We start from the raw sequence: 10623 nt of genomic DNA, 5'->3' as shown, positions 1-10623 counted from the left end.
AAATGGAACAGATTTTTCTATTTAAATTCTTTTTTGTGTGCAGTAAGAGTCACTGGACAATTTTTTTTCTGAATATGATGCAATAAACTTGAGAGCTTTAGTTACTGTTGGCATCCTTAAAAATTCTGGAATTCAGAGGCAGCAACTATGACATTTAAATGGTTTTTCCCTTCTTAGACCAAATCACATTTTAGGTTCCCTTTCATTCCTTCTCTCTGGACAATGGTGTTGTGACATTTGATGACTCTAAGTGACTAATTCATGCTATAGTTCAGAAACAAATACTATGGATAGAGACTGTCAGGATCATGGTATATTGTACCATCTTTTCAGATAAAACTGTCTCAATTTTATTAATTTTGATTTAGGGTTTAATTTCCAGGCAGTGGACAGTGTGGGAGATATAGAAAACAAAGCAGGAATCCACTGGGTCCTTGAAGAACTGGGGTATGTGTTATCTCTGCAGCCAGTGTCTGAAAACACAGTATAGATGAGGAACCCATTTTGCCCCTATCAGTGTTAGTACCTCTCATTGTTCAGGATGTAAAAGGGGACCAAGTTTGGAATGTTACTTCCTAGGTAAGCCCTGGTTTGTCCTATGTATATATCATCAGCCGCGATCTTCCTCTTGCCCATCCTGTTCTCACTCTTACAGAGAGAAAATTGCTTTCACTGATTGTTATGTGCTTCTTTTTTTTTTGTTTGTTTGGCGGGGGGGACTTGTACTGTCCATTTGGGGCCGCTAGCATTGTTTCAACTATTAGTAGATTGAGCTGCTTGGATGCAGAGACTGTACCCTCATCACTCCTGTACCCCCAAAATCTGACACGGGGAGCTGTACTCCCTGGTGTGCCATAAGATTTATTGACATGAATTGAGAAATAGGATAAATATACTTCATTAAAGTCTTCCTGCCCTCTTGCTAGTTTATTAGTTCAATAGCCTAAGTTATCCCAACCCTATCTTCCATCTCTGTCCCTTCCCAGTTTCCTTCTCTTCTTCTCTGAAAGGGCTGGACAATCAGGAAGAAGGAAACTTATGGTTTCCCCCCACATGCATCCCTCCCTCCTCCTCTGCACCATCCCTCCCCCTACTCTCCCTCCCCCCAATTCAGTCCTGCTGATTTCCTAAGGCAGCATCAGGGGAAGTTCCTCAGTGCCTGTGCCTGCCTGTCGCTCCATCTCAGGCATTCTGGGACCTACTGCCAGGGTATCTCAGTTGATCTCCTTTTTTGGTGATCATCTTGACCCCTTTGGTTCTGGACTCCAGAGTCCTTTGTGCAACAGGAGAGCCGTGCGCTCACAGGAGCCCCTTCCAGGTAACGTGCTCCCTGAGCCTCCTCTCCTCTTCACCTCTTCCCACCTCTGGCCCTGCATCTCCCTCACCCCCGCGGAGCCCCCGCCCCTTTTGTGCAGCCTGGATCTACGAGCCCTGAGGACCGGATTTGTGGCAGATGCCCAGCGAGTGACACGTCGTGGGGCTGGGGCTGGCGAATGGGAGCGCGCTGGCGGCGGGGCGGGGGCGGGGGGCGTGTAGTGGCAGACTGGCCCGCTGGGATTATGAATGGGGGCGGCGAGTTGAGGTTCAAACCAGGATTTTCGGCATCTGGATGATAAGAGACAGCGGGGCTGTGCGTAATCCTTCAGCTCTGGATGGAAAGGAGACGCTGTGAGCTCCAGGCTGAAGTGACAGGGGTTTTATTTTCTACCAAACTCCCCTCGTAGGATACCCCGCGGCTGGAGTCTGGCGCGAGGCTGGTAAGGTAGGTGGGCAGGGGGGAGACGCAGAATGGGCCATCGCCCGGGTCAGCCGACTGCGGACCGCACGCTTCCCTCCCGAGGACTGACAGGTGGTGGCCTCCGCGCTTGAATCCCGCAATATGGTCACACCGTGGGGGCCCAGGAGCGGGGTTTTCCAGGGTGCAGGTGGGGGGCTAGAGGCGGAGAGGAGGGCTTCGGGGTGCACTGCTGCCCGTGGTGTGATGCTTGCCTGCGCCCTCCACTCCTGCTGATGGGCCGGTGGGTGAGCGCTCCGCCACCGGCCGGTGCGCTCCCGGCCCCGCCAGGGAGGCTGGTTGCGGGCCAGGCTGCAGGCAGCCTCCTCCTCCCCCGGGCTGGTGCTCGTCCCCCTGGCGGGAGCGGGGGAAACTGGCTCGCCGATCCCGGCGGAGGGGCTGCGGGGCCGGGTGGAGCCTCCACCAGAGCCCCAGTGCCCGCCCGAGGATCCTTAGTCAGCGTGGTGCAGCAGGGGCGCCCGGGGCGGGAGGGCGGCGTGCACCCGGGTAGCCCGAGGTAAGAGGAGATTAGGAGGCTGTGGCTGTATGTCATGGAGAGTGTGGGGTACAGTGGGGATGATGCAAAGCGCCGGGGGGAGGGGGAAGGTGGGGAAGGAAGTCCGTGAACCAGGATGATTGTCTCCTCTTGCAGTCAGTCAAGGGATACCTCCCCTTTGCCCTCTCCTCTGCTTCTCCATACCTCCCCCCTGCACACGGCTTATGTCTCTTGGCAAGTCTTAGGAGGGAGGAGGGAAGATGGGAAGAGAGGGCATTCAGGGCTCTGAGACCCAGGAGTGGATGTTGGCCAGGCGCTGATAGCCAGGCAGTGACTGCGGTGGCGTGAGCTAGCCGGAGCCCGGAGTACCCAAGAGTTGGATATTTTTGCTGGCCCTCAAGTGAGGGTGTGTGCCCAGGCCCAGGTGTCCTGGGCTCTGCTCACAACTTTTGGAAAGCCTTGCCTGGCTCTTGGTGAAGTGAGGGAGGGAGAGAGGTCGTCTGTGGTATATTACAGGCCCAGCTCATTCTAAAAGTGGGGGGGGGGGAGACAAGAGACGTACCTACCTGCACCCCACCTCACTCATTTATCCTCTCCTCTCCCAGCTCCCTATGCCAGAAACAAACATTGGAAACCATAGTAGCCAATAGCTGTAAACCATGCATAAGGTGCAAGAATCAAAGGAATTGCTTTTGATTTACAGGAATAACTTAATTCTATATTCCTATGCTATTCTTTATTATGAGATGATTTTAAGCTGTGCACCTAACATTACATTGATTTTACCTTCTATTTGCATCTTGCTACTGAACAGATATATGCATTCTAATATTAGATCTGTCTGAAATAATGATCATTCTTTGAATTGTATGTATCTTTTAAATTCCGAGTTTTCCAGCTGCTTAAAAGTTCTGCACCATATTGTGAGAGTAGAGTATCTTAAACTGAAAATTAAAATAAAAAATACTAAAAATCTAGACACAGATTTCATTGGAACACAAATTCCTCCCTCTCTTCCTTTGGTAAAACCTGTTGTTATGCTCATAATTTCATAGAAACAAAAGCATTTTGGGGAATCTCAAATATTTTAATCTTATCATTTGAGCTACAGGGAGAGATTTGGAAATTTTCTATGCATGAATTGACAAGAAGATGGAAAAGGTCAATAATTTCAATTCAGTTAAAAGGAAATGTAGCTACATTTCCCTTCTACAGTAGCTCATTTATCTTCTGGTATCCAAGAGAGAATCCTCCCCTGGCCTCCCTCCCCACTTTCAGCATTATATCTAACATTGGTCTATTCAGTGCTTCAAACATATTTATTGTGTATCTCTATCCTTTATCCTTTTCATAAATAACACAATGACAACCTGTTAATTTACACAAAATAAGTAAGCATTAAATGGACTGGAGTTGTTGAGATGGTATAATTGGTGCACTGAGGTTGTCTAATCTATCCACCTATTATCTTTCCAAATTCCTGATACGGCTGTGAGCTAAACAATTTTGCAATGTATCTACTTATATTTTCCCAACTGATTGGCTTTTCAATTCATTTCTAGCTTGACATATTTTGCAAAGATGAATGATCTCAAATTTCTCTAGAGTATCCACCTGGATACGCTTGTTTGCCTTTGTAATAAGGTTGGTTTTGACTTAAGAAATAAATCAGTCATATATGGTTATGAGTCCTTTACCAATCTAGAGACAGGCATTTAACAGCAGGTACAGTGGAAAGAAGAGTTTATTTGAAGGTATTAGATATAGGAATATTTTTATTTTTGTTTCCAATATGTATATTGAAAACGATAAAAGAATAGATTCCTATCATTTTGTATGGTCCTGGGCTTCAACTCAGCTCCTGATTACTGTCCTGAGTTTCTCTTTTTCCTTTTTACCCACCTCAAAGATAGCCCTCTTGAAAGAGCTCCACTTCTGAATTTTTGATGGTTAATAGGAGATAAGTCTTATGGACTTTTTTGCCTGGTTAGCTTAGAACTAATGCCCTCAGACTCCTAGATAGCTAAGATTTCAGGTGTCAGCCACTGGCACCTAGTCTGTCTTTATCTTATTCAACTTACTTTGTTTAGAGAAAAAGAGTAAGATGAAGAAATCTTGAATAAGAAGGGTTTGGGTCTCTTATTATGATATGCAACTTCACCCATTTTTCTTTTTAAGAAAATTCAAGCAGCTTGGTTTGGCGGGGTGGGGATGTTGATCACAAGACTAACAGGTTCTTCAGCATAACCAATTTGCAGCAATATGGCAGACAGCCTCATGTGCCAAATACTTCTTTAAGGAAGACCTTGTTGCCCTAGATTCTGAAGCTATTGTCAACAGACTGTTTTTAGTAGTCAGAAATTTGTAATGATGGGGCCAGGAATTTGGCCTAGTGGTAGAGTGCTTGCTTAGCATGTTTGAAGTCCTGGGTTTGATTCCTCAGTACCACAAACATAGAAAAAGCTGGCAGTGGTCCTTTGGCTCAAGTGGCAGATCACTAGCCTTGAGAAAGCCCAAGGAGCTCAAGCCCCAGGACTGGCAAAAAAAGAAAAGAAAGAAATTTGGAGGGATGCTTGAGTTTTAGGAAGGGCATGCCTCCTTCCAGCACACAGCTCATTTCCAATGGCTAATCCATGTAGGGCTTTACAACCTTCCGTGGTCATCCTGTTTCATCATAACTCTGCATAACTCTTGAGGAGTCTTTTTGCTCTGGAGCTCCAAGGATTTATATGGAGTCTTGAATGACAATTTTATTTTCCCATTTGTCCATCCTTGTTTCTCCTGGCATCCCTGCCTTTCCTAAATTGACCATAGCAGGAAAATCCTCAGTGAAGTGGTACATTAACTTTCCTAACAGAGTGGCATACTAGGCACAGCCTGGGACAATGACCCTTCAAGCATATTCATTTTGTTGGTTTGAATCCATTGTTTTTTTTTTTTTTGAAATGTAGTGTCATTCACTGTTGGAGCACATACATTTCCCTGATCTGCTCTTCCATATTTTATCATTTATTCTAGACTTTTGTTGGATTTATAGTTCTGTAGATCTTTCATACTGACTGAAATGTTATGCATCCTATTTTTTATGTTTTATTTAATTTACATATATTTTTTTCTGGTCCAGGGTTTGAACTCGGGGCCTGAGTGTTGTCTCTGAGCTTCTTCTTGAGCCACAGAACCACTTCCTACTTTTTCTGTGATTAACTGGCGACAAGAGACTCTTGGACTTTCCTATTAGGGCTGGCTCAGACTGTAATCTTTAGATCTCCACCTCCTGAGTAGCTGGGATTACAGGTGTGGGCCACTGGCACCTGGCTATTTTTTTGTTTGTTTATTTAAAAAATCTCTTTATTATTCAAATTTTGTCTTAATTGGTGGAACGAATCAAACTACCAATTCCTATTTTCAGTTGCATAAGGTCTTTATAATGTTACAATTTAGATCACTTATTTCAAAATACTATATTAATAAAGCCACCACAGTTTTATACCCTGCTTACTTATGTTTTACATAAGTAGATTTTTACCTTTAGTTTGTTTATATAACCAATGATTATTTAAATGTACCCACAGTTTCTGTTTACTGTTGTTTCCTTTTTTTTTTTTTTGCCAGTTTTGGGCTTCAGCTCAGGGTCTGAGTACTGTCCTTGGACTTTCTCGAGGCTAGAACTCTACCACTTGAGCCACAGTACCACTTCCAGCTTTTTTCTATGTATGTGGTACTGAGGAATTGAACCCAGGTCTTCATGCATGCTAGGCAAGCACTCTACCACTAGGCCAAACTCCCAGCCCTACTGTTGTTTCTTGCATCTGCCTTCTTCATTTCAAATTCACATTCCTTCCTTATGGAAGCAGTTTTTTGGTAAGCATGCACAAATGATAAAATTCTCTTAATCTTTTTCATTGTTGTTTGAAACTATTTCACTATAACAAGTAGATAATGGGTTACCTATGAGAAGAATCCTAAGTTAACAATTATTTTCCTCACCACTCTTGTCTTGTAGTCTGGACTTTGAAAATGAGGTGTTTATTTCTTGGTTGCATTTAAAACAGTACTTTGTCATTGGTATGCTGTAGTTTCTCTGCAGTATTCCCAAATGTGGATTTGTTTTTATTGTTCCTTCATGAGGAATCTTTTTTTAATAGCCACAATAGTTTATTACAGTTGAACTCTTTTTAAGACATATACAGGACAACCAATTTTACACATTAGAAATGGTATCACATGTATGAGAAAAATATGAGATGGGCATAAAACAAAGCTGAGGTGGACAGACAAGCAATATCTCTTAATTTATTAACACTAGCTTAAACTTTTAAAGAAATAAGGAACTATGTTTTAGGAGAATTTAACCTTTAAAGATTGAATTGCATAGTGTTGCATCCCATGTAAGGAAAAATAAGACTAATTTTTCCCTCACACTCTAATGCACTGTCATGAGGAATCTTGTTCTACTTTAGCCCAATGACTTCTGTGTTTCTTGATTTATTAAAATGTTCATAGGAGAGTCTTAATATGAATGTGTGTTGTTGTCTTTTTTTTTTTTTGCCAGTCCTGGGCTTGAGCTCAGGGCCTTGGACTTTCTCAAGGCTAGAGCTCTACTACTTGAGCCTCAGCACCACTTCCGGCTTTTTTTTCCCTATATGTGGTACCGAGGAATCGAACCCAGGTCTTCATGCATGCTAGGCAAGAACTTTAACCACTAGGCCAAACTCCCGGCCCTGTGTGTTGTCTTTTCAACACTGTGAACATGCTTAAAAATTCTACTTTAACTTCTTATTAAATATTGCTTAGACATTGTCTTGACTGTCCAATTATTTTTCTGAACCTCTAAAATTTTTCTATATACACGTTAGAAACTTAAAATTATGCACTCATCAATTCCCTCTGTTAGTTTTTAGTTGCCTTTTTTTGTGGGTCATGGGGCTTGAACTCTGGGCCTGGGTGCTGTCCCTGAGCAATTCAACACAAAGCTACTGCCTTACCTCTTGAGCCACAGCCCCACTTCCCATTTTCTAGTGATTAATTGGAGATAAGAGTCTCACATTCTTTAGTGCTGCAACTGATTTTGAACTGCCACCCTAGATCTTAGCCTCCTACGTAGTTAGGATTACAGGTGTGAGCCACTGTGCCTGGTTACAAATGTTTTAAGGAGACATTTGGATGCTATACAGAACAATTTATCTGCTGTCTCTATTCTAATTGATGCTTTATCTGTTATTTGTTCACTGACATGATTAAAAAAATTCTAGACATGCCATTTGATGCTTTTGAAGATTTGCTTGCAAACCCCTCATGTTTTCTATTCTTTTCTTACAGGTTCTTTAACTTTATTCCTTAGTATGATATCTGTATTTGTTTTCTAGTATTTTCTGTTGTTGTTAACTTGGGATCTTTTTGGGAGTCATTTCATGCCAATGGCTCTTTAGGTTGGCTCTTTATGTATTAAATAGTAGCCTTAAATGTGTATTATTTCTTTAAGTGAAGGTATTATTTGGATTATGAACTCATCTTTGGTCAGTTTACTTTTTCTGCATTGTTCAGATTGGATACATCTGTTCTCATGGTCATTGATTCTCTCCTCTACCATCTTCCTTATGAACCCACTCAGTGACTTTTAATTTGGCTACTGTATTTTTTAGTTGTATACATTCTTTGGTTCTTTTTGTCCCTTATGCCTTTGCTATATTTTCTATTTTCTTGTTTCTAGAACATTTGTGTTTGTTTGTTGAAGGATTTTTGGTAATATATGGTTTATACTTCTTGTCTGGAAATCTTCACATCTGATTTTCTTAACTCCTAGTATTGTTTCCCTTTTATCTTGTATTTTTTTTTTTGCTTTGACACCAGGAAGCGTTTCATCAAATCTAATATTTCAGGTTTACCACATAGATCTTGGCCTACTTTTGTGAGCAGTGGAAACCATTTCAATTTAAGTTCTAGAGTTGTTATGATGCAAGTTTAGTGTGTCTGTTTAGTCTCTCTGGTACTTCTGGCATTTCCACTTGCTGGGGCCATCTGGGCCGGTTGAAGGAGCTTCATCAAGCCAGGCCTGGAATACATTAAAAGAGAAGATGAGAAGATAGTTTTCCGGGTCTACTAGGAGAAGGGATCCTCTTGGCTTGGTGCTGCTTCAGAGAATGAATAACCTAGCTGGACTAAACTTCCTCCTCCTCCTCCTCCTCCTCCTCCTCCTCCTCCTCCTCCTCCTCCTCCTCCTCCTCCTTCTCCTCCTCCTCCTCCTCCTTCTTCTTGTGGGCCAGGGGGCTTGAACTCTGGACTTTGCAGTTGTCCCTGAGCTCTTCAGCTCAAGGCTACCATCCTACCCCTTGAGCCACAGCCCCCTTCCCATTTTCTAGTGATTAATTGGAGATGAGTCTCTTGTTCTTTAGTGCCCAGGCTGGCTTTGAACTTTGATCCTCAGATTTCAGCCTCCTGAGTAGCTAGGATTACAGGCTTTAAACTTAACTACTTCTAAGTTAAGGTCAGGGCAGTCTGCACCTGGGTAGTCTACCATGGGATGGGGTAGGGGGTTCATATACTTCTGCCATTCCTACAGTCCAGGAGTTACAAACCTGCCTACCATCCTTTTCCCCATCTTTGAAGACCTCCTTTAGGTGGCTGTTAGACTATTTCTAGGGCTTACAGTTGAACTTAGCAGCAGAGTTAGGGGAAATTGGTGTGTGTTATCCCGTCTTCATCGGGTGTATGCACTTAAAAAAACAAAAAGCCTCTCTGGTTGAACTTCTTAGCCACATTGTCCATTAGTGTAATTGGAAATGGAAATACTGATTTGATTGTCTTTCCCCATGTGTTTGTTGTAGAGACAAAAATCTAAACTTCAGTCTAAGTAATCTTAGTTAAATTGATGGATGCTGCTGTAGCTAAAGATTTAAATGGCAAACCCCATCCTATCAGTGGAACCTAAGGCAAAAATCTATGTGATATTTTCTCTATGAAACACTTTTCTCCACATTGTCTTAAATCATTTGAAAAAGATTAGTGGTTTTTGTCTGTAGCCCTCTCTATGGGAAATGCTAAGATACCCTTTATTAGATGGAAACGTTAAACCCTGGAAAAATAAATAATATTTGCTCAAGCAACTTGCTGATATTTTTCAATGGATTATGGAAGAGATACTTGGGTTTTTGATCTTTAGCCCTCCTGAAACATGCCACAGTGCTGGTTCGTAAAATCCTGCCATTTTCAGAACTTTATAAAGGTAATTTTAGAAATCACCTACTCCAATCTTACTGTTTCTTATTGAATAGAACTGAGGCTTTGAAATGTCATGAGATCTAAGTTTCTTCAATTCATTGATGTCAGGACTTCTTTATTCTGACTTATTAATGTTTTGTAATACTATGTTTCCTTAAAGTAAGTCAAAATTGTCTTGACATTAAAATATACAATGAGACACAATTCTTTCATTTTTAATCCTTCCTTCCTTCCTTCCATCCTTCATTCCTTCCTTCCTGCCTGCCTGCCTGCCTGCCTTCCTTCTTTTTGTGCTGGTCCTTGGACTTGAACTCAGAGCCTGGGTATTACCTTCAGATTTTGTGGTTAAGGCTAGTACTTTACCAGTTGAGCCACAGCTCCACTTTGGCCTTTTTTTCTTTTGTTGCTTAACTGGAGATAATACTCTGATGGACTTTCCTGCCTATGCTGTGTATCTTTGAACTATGATCTTTAGAACTCAACCTCCTGAATAGTTAGGATTGGAGGCATGAGCCACCAGTGCCAGGCTTTCCTAATGAGGAAAACTATGTTGAGATGACATGATAGTCCTTTAGAAATATAGGGCTTTTTTGAAAATTTTATGACCATACATACCAGTTATCCAGAAACATGTACATATGCTCCAACATATGAATTCAATATTGAGAATTGATGAACTTCTGAGGGAAACTTTCAGGTATGGTCTTGTGTTATACTTATGTGTCAATTTTGGATTGTTTTTGCTGGGAAAAGAGACTTAAAAATAATGACCTTTACTGCCTATATCTATAGAGGCAATTGCCCTTTGCCTAGTCCACTAGTCCCATGTGGGTTTATTTTCTTGCAGATTCTAGAAAGCCAGTAGGTGAGAAGGACATAACAGGACCAGCAGATGTTCAAACAGACTGCATGAAATACAAACAGGCAACTCAACCCACAGTGCTTCTCTTTTCCCCTCTGTGAGTGGGCAGGTGTGAACACACACACACACACACACACACACACACACACACACACACACACACACCTCATATGTACCTTAAGACTTCTTGGAAAGATTCTTCCATCTGCTTCTGGCTGCCTTTACCCTTATACTGTATAGATAAACAGTGTCTCTTTAAGATTATATTTTCTT

The 10623-nt window shown here is 42.2% G+C and overlaps 1 protein-coding gene across 1 annotated transcript in view; it reads left to right on the top strand.

Moving 5' to 3' along the window:
* Positions 1 to 1555: 1555 nt before the first annotated feature.
* Pde4b (phosphodiesterase 4B) overlaps positions 1556 to 10623 on the top strand; it is a 495117-nt gene continuing 486049 nt past the window's right edge. Inside the window, exon 1 of the mRNA XM_090334674.1 lies at positions 1556 to 1762. The gene's annotated coding sequence lies outside the window, so the exon portion shown is untranslated. The remainder of the gene's footprint in view (positions 1763 to 10623) is intronic.

Source organism: Megascapheus bottae, chromosome 6 (genome assembly GCF_031878675.1).
Source record: "Megascapheus bottae isolate mThoBot1 chromosome 6, mThoBot2.hap1, whole genome shotgun sequence".
Lineage (NCBI taxonomy): Eukaryota > Metazoa > Chordata > Mammalia > Rodentia > Geomyidae > Megascapheus > Megascapheus bottae.
This window is presented reverse-complemented; position numbering and strand designations above follow the sequence as displayed.